The 14,196-nt window shown below is 42.3% G+C and overlaps 2 long non-coding RNA genes across 2 annotated transcripts in view; one reads left to right on the forward strand and one right to left on the reverse strand.

Moving 5' to 3' along the window:
- LOC308556606 overlaps positions 1-9,246 on the forward strand; it is a 46,355-nt gene extending 37,109 nt beyond the window's left edge. The window contains exon 7 of the long non-coding RNA XR_013998728.1: positions 6,810-9,246. This is a non-coding gene — a long non-coding RNA (uncharacterized lncRNA). The remainder of the gene's footprint in view (positions 1-6,809) is intronic.
- Positions 9,247-11,649: 2,403 nt separating this feature from the next.
- Positions 11,650-13,970, reverse strand: LOC308556608. Its single transcript, XR_013998736.1, has 3 exons — positions 13,898-13,970; positions 12,627-12,661; positions 11,650-11,704 (listed from the first exon to the last, which is right to left on the reverse strand). It is a non-coding gene; the product is annotated as an uncharacterized lncRNA (long non-coding RNA).
- Between the last annotated feature and the right edge of the window lie 226 nt (positions 13,971-14,196).

Below are 14,196 nucleotides of genomic sequence, written 5' to 3' on the forward strand. Positions count from 1 at the left end.
GTTCCTGACATTAGCTTGTAAATTGCATTGTGCAGGCACAAGGGGCCAAGTGGTTGTTGTTTGTCTACTGAGTTTAAGGACACATGTGTGAAAACCTGGGGAAGGCAGTTGACTCTCCTCCACCAGTGCTCTGCCTGCAGGTTTATTTTAGTACATTCTGAAACACAGTGTCTACAAAATATTATAAGCTAATAATAAATGACATTGCATGACTCCCTTAAATGTTGATTCTTACATCTGTTTGGGGATCAATATAATTTGGTAGTTAAGAATAAGGCCATGGAGTCCAGTGGATTTTATTTGAAATCTTGTTTTCAATAAATGTTGACTTTGTGACTTTGAGTATATAGGTTGAGCTCAGGATATTTTAGTTTTTCATCTGTGATAGAGAAATAATATTTACCTCACAGAGTGGTTTTGAGGGTTAAATGAGGTTATGTGTGTAATCTCGTGTGTGTGTGTGTGCTTGTATCAGAGTGCCAAGATCATAATCAGAACTTGATATACAGTACTTAATTATATGGAATGTGAGTTTCATGACAACTCATTGAGGAAGGAATTTTTATGACCCTAATTTTACCAGTGAGTAAGTTGAGGCTCAGAGGATTTAAGTAATCTCACCCAAGATCAAGATATGAATTAGTGGAGAAGACTGCATTGAGTTCAGTCCTGGAAAGAAGCGAAGCAATTGCTCTAATAAAAAGCTTTAATTATAAGTTTTATTTCTATAAACTTGCAACGAAGATGAATACTGAGGAAAGGCCATTCTGAGGAAGGTGAATACTGAGGAAAGGCCATTCTGTTGCAAGACAAGGTGTCTTTGCTGCAGTTTGAAAACACGATTTTAACAAAGAGCATGGGACCAAAGGATGACCAGGGTAAAGCGGAAAGATACGGTTACAATATTTTTTTTAGATGTTAAATAGTAAAGGGGTGGAGGGAGATGGAAGAAGCTGGAGCTTCAGGGGGTCCAGGGTAGACTGCGCATGTGTTCGAGCCAAAGGGAAGAGCTTGAAGACATGTGAGGGCAGGTGGCCAGTTAGGGGAGTGCAGAAAAGCAAGAATAGTGCTGAAAGCATGGATCGAAGCACCGTTCCCTCTGATACAAGGGACAGAGACGACTAGGTGGATGTAAGGAGACGTTCTGCAAGCGAGAGAGTGGAGGGTGCTGGGTGCACCCTCCAGCTGTTCCACTCTGACATTGACTCTGGCAGTGGAAGAGCCGGGTGGGTCTGGAAGCTGGGGAAGCGTGGAGACGGCCTGGCGCAGACATGGGTGAGGGCAGGTCAGAGAGTCCACAGGGATGTAAAGAGGAGCGGCCACCAGACCAAACCAGCACTAGACGTCAGCAGGCCCGGGCAGTACCATGCCGAATACTTCTCCCCAAATACGTTGACACTGAGTGAGAAATGGCAAAAAGGGATTTCACGGACAAGGTGTGTGTCCGTCAGAGACTTGAGGGGGAGCCATAAAGACTGTGGCCAGCTTGGGAGAGAGTCAAGTGTTTAAGGAGATTCTGGTGCATTATGCAAGATGAGAGCAGTTAAGGGTGTAGAGGTCAAGGTTCGGGCCATGCGTGACCTTAGTAGGTGTGGGAAATATGAACAATTGTGTGTGGAGGCAGTGGCTAGTGGGCAAACTTTCAGATGAGTTTCTCAGGGGTGGGGCTGAGATACTGACCCTCAGGGTGTATTCGAACATCAAGTGGATGAAGAATGGGTGGAGACCAAGGTCTCTGGATTTAAAAAGGTGAGGAAGGGTGAGGTCAAATGATCAGGCGTGAATTGCTTTGGGGCTTGGCAGCTGTTCACATGGAGAGAAAAATTTCAAGCTGCACAGTGAGCCACACAGTATGGAGGGTCCTTTGGGAGTGGAAGGTGAGGCCTGTACGTAAATGAAGAAACCAAAGAAAACCCCTCTCCATTTTATGCCATGGGCAGTTTTTCCTCCTTATATTCTCGCAAGGGGCAGAAACGGAGCCCTTGTCAGAGGGCATCACTGTGACAGTGGTTTCTCTCCAGGGAAGGCGGGATAGAAAGAAAAGCATAATAATAAAAACACAAACATGAAAGAAGAGAAAAGTTTGAGAGCGATGGATCCCTAATTTCTTCCTCAGTGGATTTGGGATGCCACAAGGAAGAGAAAGGCGACCCGTTACAAGGTTAGAGAAGGGTGAGATAATCAAATTGGAGCCCGGGTCTATTAGCTGGAGGGAAACAGGGAAACCAGCGCCACAGCTGGGCAGTAATCCAAGTACAGAATAATGGCTGTTGCAGGAAGTGAAATTTAGAGTAAGAAAATGGACCATATGTTAGGCACTTACCATGTGCTAGAGCTGTGCTACACTGCTGTGTGCATCATCTCATTTAAGGTTTACAATAATCTTACGAGATACATGTGGTTGTTCGCCCTGTTACTTAGCTAAGGCAGCAAAGACTTAGAGAAGTGGCCAGTTTAAAGTAGGAGCCAGTGCTTTTAATTGCTCTGATGTATTGGCCTTACATTTACATCTCCGAGGTACATTTGCAGACACAGTGAACACGAGTGACAGGAGTGAAACTGGCAGAAACAGAGCAGTCAAGAAGGACAGCTGATGTTTCCAGGGAGGCAGAGGGAGCCGAGCACTGGGTCAGAGTGCATGGTGTTTTCACCTGTGAGCATCGCCTGGAAAGAGAGAGGGTCCCAGTGGGGAGAGGGGATGATTCTTTCCCTGTCCCCTCACCCTGATCTATCGAAGGTGCCATGTGTGACAATCCCTTCTCCATGTTGTGCTTTCTGCTTCCAGAACATCTAGTGAGATTAGCTCCAAGTTTTCCAGTTAAGAATACCTCCTTGGAACACTAATATGTACAAATGATGAAAGAGGCTGAGGATTGGGGGTGAGTGGCAAGAAGTTGGAACTCTCCTATGGGCTTCTGCTTTTCCCTCCAAACTGCTGCACCAGCCCACCCCCAACCCCCATGCTCCTTCCTTCCTGGCATCCAGCACGGGCTCCATTCAACACTCTGGAGGCCTGCTGGTGACAGTTTAAAATCGGTGGCCTCAATTTGGCTGGACTAGTTCTAGCCTTTTGTCTGTTCTTTCCCCTCCCCTCCCCGCCCCCCCCCCCCCCGTGATGCCTTCACACTTCAGCTCCTTTCTTTTCTTCTCTTTTTCAGTTTTTATTTTTTGATGTAGCCCTCACTGTGATCATGCCTCTGTGTGCACTGAGGCACAGTGACATTTGCATTTGATCTTGTGTCTAGCAGGACTTTGTTCCTTGCCTCTCGTGGGAACAGGAAATTAGCACATGCAGAGATAGTATGTTTTGGTTCTTTGAATGGCTGAAATAGTTCCAATTATAGAGCTATTGAATGAATGGTAATGATTATTTTTTTTTCCTATTGGTTCATGTTGTTCCTAGATGGCTTCACACTATCTGGGTCTAGACCACACACACACACACACAAACCTCCCAGCCCCTATTAGTAAAATCATGTCTATTGAGCTCACTGCTGAAGGGAACACCTATAATCCCAGAGTCAGACAACATTAACAAATATATTAGTCTGCTAAGGCCACCAAAACAAAATACCAAAGAATGGGTGATTTAAACACCAGAAATTAATTTTTTCACAGTTCTAGAAGTTGGAAGTTCAAGATCAAGGTGTTGGCTTGTAGGCAACCATCTTCTCACTGTGTCCTCACATGGCCTTTGCTCTGTGTGCAAGACCCCTGGTGTCTCTTCCTTTTCTAGTAAGGATGAAAGTCCTTTTAGATTAGGGCCCCACCTTTATGACTTCATTTAACCTTAATTACCTCTGTAAAATCACTATTTCTAAACACAGTCAAACTAGGGATTGGGTCTTCAACACATGAATTGGGGGAGACACGATGCAATCTATACATTCTGACATCTGCACCCCCACTTCCAAATTCATGTCCTTCTTACACACAGAGAATCATAGACCTTTAATCTTTAAGATACCAGGATTCCATGAAAAGTTAACTAGTATTTCCTGACTAAAGGATTCTCTGGTCAGCCAGATTTGGGAAACCCTGAATACTCTATTTCATTTTGGGGATTTATTAAAGGCTCTATTAAATCTTTTGCAACACAGAAATTTTTTTTCACTTTGTTTAACTCAATTTTCCCCAAACTTACTTAGCCACAGTTTACTTATTATTTTACAGAACAGTTAATAACGTCTAAAGGGATGCCAGTGTTTTCTTGGACATTAAGAGAGAGGGATTCACTCCAGTTTTCCATAACACCATGATGTCTAATATATAGACTCATTACCAAGTAAGATTATTGCATTTTTTTAGTCTGCTTGGACTACTCAGAAGTTTTTGGTTTTGTGGGTTGTTTTTTTTCCTCCCCATATTCAAAAGAACCCCATCTCTACATGGCTTCCTTACATTTTAATTCTCTACAAGGGAGCCCAGTGGAACAAGTCTGCTCTCTCTTTCTAAGTGGATCTCTTCAGATATGTAAAGCCAGCTCTGGAGCGCCTAGGAAGGTCTTTTTCTCTAGATGATATAGGTCAGCTTCTTTAATATCGCCTTCACAGTGTGTAATCCTGCAAGTCCTCCCTGCCCTGACATATTAACATGGCATTACTGAGCAGCGGTGAAACCTCAGTAACCATGGACTTCACCACTTCTCTCCTCTGTTCCAGGCAGTGTTATCCTCCCAGCAGGTTCACGGTAAACAAGACAGACAAGGACTCTACTCCTTGGAACTTACTTTCTTGTAGAGTAAAAAGAGTAAATAACCAAATGATATAATAAAATGATTTCATGTGTTGACAAGTATTTAAAACAAAATCTATCACGGTATTGGGCTAGAGAATGACGTGGAAATGGGGAACAAATTAGATCGCGTGATCAGAGATGATGTAGTTGGACACCCAAACGATGAGAAGCAGCCAGTCTAGAGATTCCATTTTATCCAATTCCTGTATTACCCAAAATGGATGTTTTTTTTCCTTAAAACATTCAACTTATAAATCAGACGAGCTCTAGCCAGTGTCTTCTGTGATTAGGGTAAATGTACTGAATTCTTTGCAAGATTGGATTTGAAATTTTTCTTCTTAAATTGCCTTTTCTCCATGTTTCTTCTTATTTTCCATTACAAGCTTTTCTTACAGTGATTTTAATTAGAGTCTGTGTCTAGAAGTTTATGGTCTCAAACATTCATTTAGTGTCTATTTATTGAACGTCTATGATGTACCTCACTTGTTATTATCTGACCTTGTTTTGGTCATTGTAGTCACAGCATTCATTACTACCTGCCATCGCCTGTTCCTCTTTCCATATATTATTCATCTCTCATCACTAGAATGCAGGTTCCACAAGAACAGGATCTTGCCTGTCTTGTTTGGTTGCTTATACCAGCACCTGGCACAATGTATTGCACAGAGCAGGGACTGTTCAATAACTACTTGCTAAAGGAACAAAGAGTCCTTAGACAAAAGGCAGAGGAACACAGAATTCATCCAGCATTTGGGAGAAACAATCTGTTCCACATCAGGGAATTAAAAAAGAAATAAAGCTTACTTCACTAGAACTTAAAATAATTCAACCATTTTAGGTTGAATTTAAACTTCAATAAGAAGAACAAATTGTGAAGCGTTTAACACACTCTCCTCTACTTTTTCCCCAAATGACTCAGAATCATCTTTAAGTTGAAACCACTCTGTTGCCTGACCGAGCAAGGGCCCCTTTACAGAGTTGCCTTCAGTGGCAAAGGCCACCAGGTAAATGTACCCAGTACAGCTGATGAGAACCTCTACCTACTTCCCTGCAGCTGACACCATCATGTCATCAATGGGAGGAACCTATCAATCCTAGTAGCGTCCAAACGTAACCTAAAACAGGATTTATCAGCTGATCAAAAGGCTTTACTCATTAAGGTCGTGCCTAAATACCTTAAGATGCCTGTTACCTAAATGTAGCATTTCCAGATCATACAGAACAAAATAACAGAAACAGGACTTGAAGAGAAATGACTGAAGTAAATGATTGGAGAAAAGAGATTTGAGTATGTATTGAGTAGAAGACAAAATATTCATCTTCTACTGTTAATTGTGAGTAAACTTCCTCTGTTTTATCATGAAAGGCTCTGATGGTTGAAAGCACGATGAATGTAGATTTTGATTCAAGGCAAGCAGTGCTTCCTGACAACAAGACTCCTTCACAGCGTTGTTCATACTTTATCGGGCAGTGAATTTCCCAGCAGTGTGAAATCCAGGCAGATGCTAGCCCATCAGGAATATTGTGGGAGAAGTCAGAGGTTGTGTATATGATCTCTGAGTCCTTAATCCAACTCAGAAAGCCAATGACTACCTGAATTAGGCTCTCAGTCAATGCATTTTGGGTTTTATTGACTTCACTTTACCCAGGTTTGATGTAATAACAAGGACAAAATAGTATACATAGCAATGCTAATTATATAAGTGTTATATAGCCTTTATTATCCTAGTTAAAATTCTCATTGTAGAGATAAAACAAGTTATCCCAGAGAGAAGTTACCTTCCCAATGTCACTTCTTCAGTAGCCTCATTACCTGCATTTTCAATTCTGCTAATTGTTGAAGACTTGCAGGAATGGAGGGATTCAGTTTGGAAAATAGCTCTCACTATGCTGATGGGGATGTAAAATGGTACAGTCACTATGGAAACAGCACAGAAGTTCCTTTAAAAATTAAGAATAGAACTACCATATCATCCAGCAACCCTTGTTCTGGGTATCTAATCCAAAAAAGTTGAGAACATGTATTTGTAAAGATATATGCACCCCTATGTTCATTGCAGTATTATTTGCAGTGGCCAAGACATGGAAACAACCCGTGCCCTTCCTTAGATGACTGGATAAAGAAGATGTGGGACATATGCAGATGGAACACTACTCAGCCATAAAACAAGATGAAATACTGACGTCCGCAACATGGATGGAGCTTGAGAATATCATGCTGAGCAAAACAAGTCAGACAGAAAGTCAAAAACCATAGGATTTCACTCATATGTGGGATTTAAAACTGAGAACAACCAATGGACAAACAAAAACTCATCGACACAGGGAAAGAGTGGAGGTAAAAATGGGTACAGGGGGTCAAACATATGGTGACGGAAGGAGACTTGACTTTGGGTGGTGAACACACAATGCAATATACAGGTGATGTTATAAATTTTACACTTGAAAGCTGCATAATTTTATTAACCAGTGTCACCCCAATAAATGTAATAAAACTGAAAACGAAAATAGTCCTCAAATGTAGACGTGCGTTAGAATCACCTGGAGAATTAACACCGAACACACAAGCCCGTGCTCACTAAAATAGGGTAGGCCTGGGCCTCTCCACAAAGACTCGCACAAACCCAAGGAAGGGGGAAGCTGTAGGAGGAGGAGGGCCCCTCTTGCCAGCGGAAGTAGAGGGCACTTTAGCTGGAAAGGTGATGGGGAAAGGAGAGTCGTATGCCCTCTTCTGGAAGCTGCTGGTTAAATCAAGAGCTCGTTAGACTAAGGTAGAAGAGACTGACATCTAGTGGCAACACAGCACACAGAAAACTAAGGCTTTTTCCACTGTTCATTTCCCCAGCCTGAAATGTAAAAATGAATTCATCTCCCTGTATTAGTCAAGATTTTTCAGTTTAAGTGACACATTATAAATAGCATTAGGGAAAAAGGAACTTATTGACCAATGTAATAGTAATGATGAAATGGAGTAAGAGTTAGGTGTGCTGAAATCAGGGGGTCAAATGATATCAAGGCCTTCTAGCTCTCTCTAAAGCATGCCTGGCCCCCAAAACTCTTGGCTACCCTCTTCCCTCCTTCTATTAGCATGTGGGATTTTTTCTCCCCTAATGCAGGTGGGCTTCACTCATGAATATGGGGTAGAAAGTCTCTAACTTCTGGCTGTGTGTATGTGTGTGGGGGGATATTTCCTCTTTTGCTCCTGTCTTTAAGTGAGATTAGTGGGGCAGGGCCGGACCTTGCAGATAAACCTGCAATTTGCAAAAAAATTAATCCGGGAGACCGTTAGGTAAACCCACCTGATAACAGACCTTAGACCCAAGCACAACAAAAGCTGACTTTAAACAACCAGGACTCAGGCATGAACACTGACCACTTCTTTTATTACAATGTTTATTTGTAATAAATCCAGTATTTGTGCTCCATTAGTTTAATTTGTTCCCGATTTCATTACAAATGTGGGTACAGGCATGTTATTTATTATACGTCCTCAAATTCCAGAAGAAGTGATTTTCAGAATTAAGCAGGAAAAAGAATAAATAAACGGAGCGCTCCGTTACTAACATTTTCCATATTTAAGAAATTTAATACGAGAACCGAATTCCCTAAAGAGAAGAGAAAAACAGATTACTATCGCAGGGCAAGTGGGCATATTGTTCCACAATCTCTTATCTTCCTGCCGAGGTCTTCTCCGTTCCCGCTCACCACCACCACCGCCTGCTAGTTTCCCCTCCCTGTCGCCAGGATTCAAAGTGTTCTGTGACATTTTTCAACAGAGCATCTTTCGTCCCCTCACCCACTCCTATTTCGATACCTTTCCATTCAACATAGCAATGCCACATTTCTCTGCCAAGAAGTGAAAAATAACTAGCAATAATGTGATGCATAACTCACATAGTTCACACTCCCTGCTCAGATTCTCACCAGGCTTCCATGCGCCTGGAATACAGCCTCTCCCCCTTACTAATATTGATGTTTTCCAGAAGTTAGCCTCTGCCTAACTTCCATCCTTGTGTATTCCTGCTGTCTGAATACATAATATTCCTTTCAACACAACTTCTCTTTATTTTCCTAAAGACATTGCAAATTGTATCAACTCCGAATGTTTTCTCCAGCAATGAGCCCTGTGTAACCTTCCTATTCTATTTTCTTTTGCACTTGTTCTTGTTAATCTTCAGCCCAGGACAATTTTTTCCCCCATTGATTTCTAGACTGAGTGCAAGGGAGGGAGGGGGAGAGAGACGGAGAGAGAAACCTCGGTGGGAGAGAGACACATGGATTAGTTGGCTCCTGCATGTGCCCAGGCCGGGCCTGGCGACCGAACCCGCAAACCAGGTATATGCCCTTGACTGGGAATCTAACCCGCACCCTGTCTGTCTACAAGCTGATGCTCTAACCACTCAGGCACACCAGCCAGGGATGCATGTTTTTGTTCTTGTAAAGCCTTTAACTTTTTCTTCTTTTGAGAGACTCCCCACCCTAATCCCTGCATCAAGCTCACCTTTAATATCTATCTGCTTGCGTGGATCAGGGTTATAAACGGAGCTGCTTGAAGGAGCCAAGCTGGTGAGATGAGTAAGTGAAGAGGGCCCCCTTCCCTTCCGTGGAGAGAGTGGTTCTCTAGCTGCCTGCGATGCCCGAGCCCCATGCGGATGGACGGCTTCTCTGAAGCAACTGCTGCTTAATTCCAACGTGCAAACCCCTGGCTCACTATTAGTATAATGTTTGACTTTTCAAAATTAAGTCGTTCATCTGTATTTTCAGGTAAAGTTTGATTTCTGAAACGCTGTCAACCAATCTAAAACTTTCTAAAATACTGTTTTGGTTGAATAAAGCCACTGCTGTTCTCTGAGTTTTCCTATGCATGTATTCTTTTTGCTAAATAAAACACAAACTTCTGAAGGGTCTAGCATCTGTTTTATACAATTCTCCGTTTTCTTGGTAGCTATGATCGGGGCCCTACACTGAATAGGTTTGGGGGCCTGTAAGGATAGTGACAATAATTCGGTATCAATTCTAGCGAAGACCTGCACTCCTCAGTTTTCTTTTCTCAAAGGATTTATGCTAGTCACACATGGTGGGTCTCTCTCAGGATTGTGAGTCCAATTTACCAGGATTTTTCTTGAAAGTATTGCTAAAAGCAGAGTTATGGGAATTACTCCCCTCCTTCCATCACTCATCCATCTTTCTTTGAAACCAATGATAGAAACTTGGTTCATTCACATTGTTCAGTTCCTAGCCTTTTCCTCTAAAGGACATTTCAATCGTCCTGTGAGTTTAGCGTTTGCTCTGAAGATGAGCACACTTCTCCTTGCTGGACTCGCTTCTAAGCCTGTTCCCTTGGGCGCTCAGCAGTAATCCTCATGGGACGGGGACATGATGCTGGAAGCCAATGTGGATTCTTTTCAAAGGAAGGTGTGCATGAAAGGGTTAATTAACTCCCGGACTTGGGATGCGCACATTAGTCCCAGGGAAATAACTTAAAAACCCTTGTTATATCATGTCCCATAAGAGTGTCTTTGTAACCCAGGGTCGTAGGCCATGCCGGATAGTTTATGCTCAGGTGAATGCCTGTGGTCCTGGGCCACTCTGCAGCCATTTGACCTCTTTTTGGGGGGAGGAAGGCTGGAGACTAAGTAGTCGTCAGTCATGCAGGTGCTGCATGCCTTGGCGACTGGCCCCCAATATATAATCCGGACACCAAGACTTTGGTGAGCTTCCCAGGTTGGTAGTGCTATTTATCTATTGTCACACATCGTAGCTGGGAGAATTCGCTCTGCTGTGGGAACCCACTGGGAGAGGACCACTGGAAGCTTGTACCTGACCTCTCCCAGAGTCCACCCTGTGAGCTTTCTGCTTTTGCTGCTTTTAACCCGTATCCTTTCACTGTAATGAACCGCTTCCATGTGTATAACAGCTTTTCTGAGTTCTGTGAGGCCCCCTAGTAAATCATCAGACCTGCGGGAGGTCTTGGGGACTCCCAACACAGAAGATCTCATAGTCATGGAGAGACACTGACAAGACACAGAGCTGGTTTGTAAAAACAATTTCTAATGGAGTTGAACTGAATCACAAGGAAAATTATTAATTTTTAATCTAAATTTCCTATTGAATTTATTTGAAAGTCAACAAATTATTATTAAAAGTCAACTGTCAATTTTTACCACATAACTACTTTGTTACTCATATGTATATTTTCACCTGTATCTGTGTCCGCATCTGAATCCATTTATATCTACCAAACACCAATTATAGGCATCAGTCATAGGTATGTTGATGTGAGTTGTTACAGATAACCAAGTAATTTTTAAAAATTGGATTTCTATTGCCCTAACTGGTGTGTCTCAGTGGTTAGAGCATCAGCCTGAGCACCGAAGAGTTACGGGTTTGATTCCTAGTCAAGGCCATGTACCTCGGTTGCAGGTTTGATCCCTGGCCATGGTTGGGGCTCGTGCAGGAGGCAACCAATAGATGCATCTCTCTCACATTGATGTTTCTCTCTCTCTTTCCCCTGCCTTCCACTCTCTCTCTCTCAAAAAAATTTGCATTTCTATTCAAGTTTGAATATAGACTATCTACTAAAATCTCTAAGCAATTCAATGAAAAATCATGTAAGAGTTTCTTTTTTTATTGAGTCAACTTTGAATGTTCACTACATTTTTTAAAAAAGAAATCACTATATATGTAGTCTGTCTGCAATCTTTTGTGAATATGGTGGCTGTTGAAAAAAAATCCCATACATTAGTAAATCCAGTTCCTTGGCTAAGATTACTTAACATTTCCTCAAAGAAACAGAGAGAAAAAATAATGACATTTTAACTTGAACTTACCACTGAGCAAGACAAAAGAAACACTCATTCTGGAAAGAATTGCCACTTGTAGTACAAACCGTGGCAAATATCTGAGGGCATTCTGGTTCCTGTGGTATATAACTGGAATCCACCGGAAAGTACAGTTCACATGGGGGCTGCAAATATAGAATATCATATAGATAACAACGGATAGATCCCCCCCATTTATTCCTGTCCTGCCACTACTGCCTCACATAGAAATGACATCAAATATTACTAGTTGGTTGATCTTTTTTAAGGATTTTTTCTGCTCTGGGCTTTGGTGAGGTAGGATTTTTTTTCTGACTGCAAGTGTCTTCACCCATCCCATCATCTCTTCAAGTATGAGCATTATAACATTTCAGCTTCAATCCAAACGCAAAGTTTTCATTTAACCTCAGAGTCCCAATGCCAGAAACTCACTATAAGGAGTATGTGAACTAGAGGACAGGGTGAGGGCCTGTCAGAAAGACTCAGATACAGAGAGCAGGCTGATGGTTTCCAGAGGGGAGGGTGGAGGGTTTGGGGGGACCTGGGTAAAAGAGGTGAAGGGATTAAGAAGGACAAATCGGTGGTTACAAAACAGTCACAGGATGTAAAGTTCATCATAGGGAACATAGTCAATAATAGTCTAATAACTATGCACGGTGCCGGTGGGTACTTGAAACATCAGAGTGATCAGGTTGTAAATTATATGGTTGTATAACCACTATGCTGTGCACCCGAAACTAATATAAAATAATACTGAATGTCAACTGTAATTAAAAAAAAGATTTAGGGCTCATATTGAGACCGAGAATAAATCTTGTATATACCACTGCTTAACCCTGTGACCTCGAACAAGTGACAGGTATGGTTTCATTTAAAGCTCAGAGGTATATTTTCCTATTATCATGAACTACCTGAGAGTAAATCTAAGTCTGAAGAGGTCAAGATGCATGTCCGAGGTCACACAGAAAGCTGTCCATTCTACTCTACCACTGTGAAGTTTTAGGTCTCTCGTGTCAAGAGAGTGGTCAGATTAGAATCAGAATTGAGAACTGAGAAATTTAAATTTACCGGAGGCCATTTAGCGGGGTCCTGTGGTTTCAGTCCTGCAAGTAAAGACACAATAGGTTAAAGAAAAAATCGTTTTCCATGGTTTCACCTATGGAAGCTACTAACTGAGTGAAGAAACATAACTTACTTACTCATTTACACAAAATTCTACAACAGAATTCGTGAGTGGCAACTACTTTATCTATTTATTTATTTGTTCTTTGATTTTTCACAGTCCTGGCTTCATTTATAAATTTGCTGTGCCACTGAGAAAAAAGTAAAAAGCCTTCAGGGTTTTTGCATACTTTGCAAAACATGTTATTTTCGTTACTCGACTTGGCTTTTGTTGACTGAAGTTTCCTTTTCACTACAATGGGATAGGTATGCGCATTTCAAAGACAGCAATTAAAGGTCAACGTGACACAGTAAAGAAAGTACTAGGCCTACTTCCTCCCAAGAGGCTGAACTAAAGGTGACAGGGAATAGAAAACTCAGGTGTCCCTTGGCAACAGGGTGAATGAGGGACACGGTGAACTGGTTCGGGTGAGGGGTGCCGGCGTTGCCTGGGGACAGAGGATGACCCGCTGGCCGTGGGAGAGTGAAATAAAAACCTGCTGTAGTCCTGCTCTTCTTTATCTTTCAGCACCCGATGAGAGTATTTAAAACATCCAAGAATAAGTGTTTCCAAGGAGAGTATTATGCTAAGTGAAATAAATCAAACAGGACAGGACGAGAACCTGAGTTTACTCACATGTGGGCTATCGAACAACGAAAGAACAGAGGGAAACACACTCAACAGGCATCGATCTATAGCATGCTGTTGTTTATGTAAGAAAGTGGGAGGAGTAACAAAATGTACACATATGTATTTACTTGAGCCAAAGGAAACATTGAGAAGATAAAGTAGAAACTAATGAGATTGGGTACAAATAGGATGATCCTATGCATACAACTGGTGCACCTCCGGCGGGACTGCAGAAGGAAAAGGGTATGGAGGCAATGATGCCTTTGAACCTAAACTTTAGTTCATTTTTTTTTTTTTCACTTTCCTTATGTTCAAAATAACTTTGAATTGCCCCTCTGATTTCCCTTGGCCCGAGAGTTATGCAGAGGCATGCTGCTTAGCTTTCAGATAGTGGTGTTTCTAATAATGATGCCCAATTGATGCAATAATGAAGCCCAAAGGCCCGTGTTTCAGCCAAACATGTTCCACCTAGTCATATTACTCTTTTTCTTCCCTAAAACTCAAAGAAAATCAGATGTCCCTCTCCCAAGACCACACATTTGCTTACCTGAAAAAACATTAGGTGCCCAAGTGGAAAACAGCAGGAAAAATAGTATCACGCGAGGAAGGGCAGCCATGCGATCTCACCTAATGTCCTGCGTGGGCGAGGCCTGTGAAAATGCTCGAGAGTTAATTCCTGAGCCCTGGAGCAGCTGGCTTTACAAACAGGAGCAAACCCCCCACCCTGAGGGCGTGCCATTGCCACACCCTTGGCCTCGGTTGTCATTCCCAGGCCTGGTCTCCTCCCAGAAGGCCCCTGGCAAGTGGATAGAGGTGAAGAGACCTTACCTGAGTAAGGCTGCTGGC

The sequence above is a fragment of the Miniopterus schreibersii genome (genome assembly GCF_964146895.1).
Source record: "Miniopterus schreibersii genome assembly, chromosome: 4".
NCBI classification, from domain to species: Eukaryota; Metazoa; Chordata; class Mammalia; order Chiroptera; family Miniopteridae; genus Miniopterus; species Miniopterus schreibersii.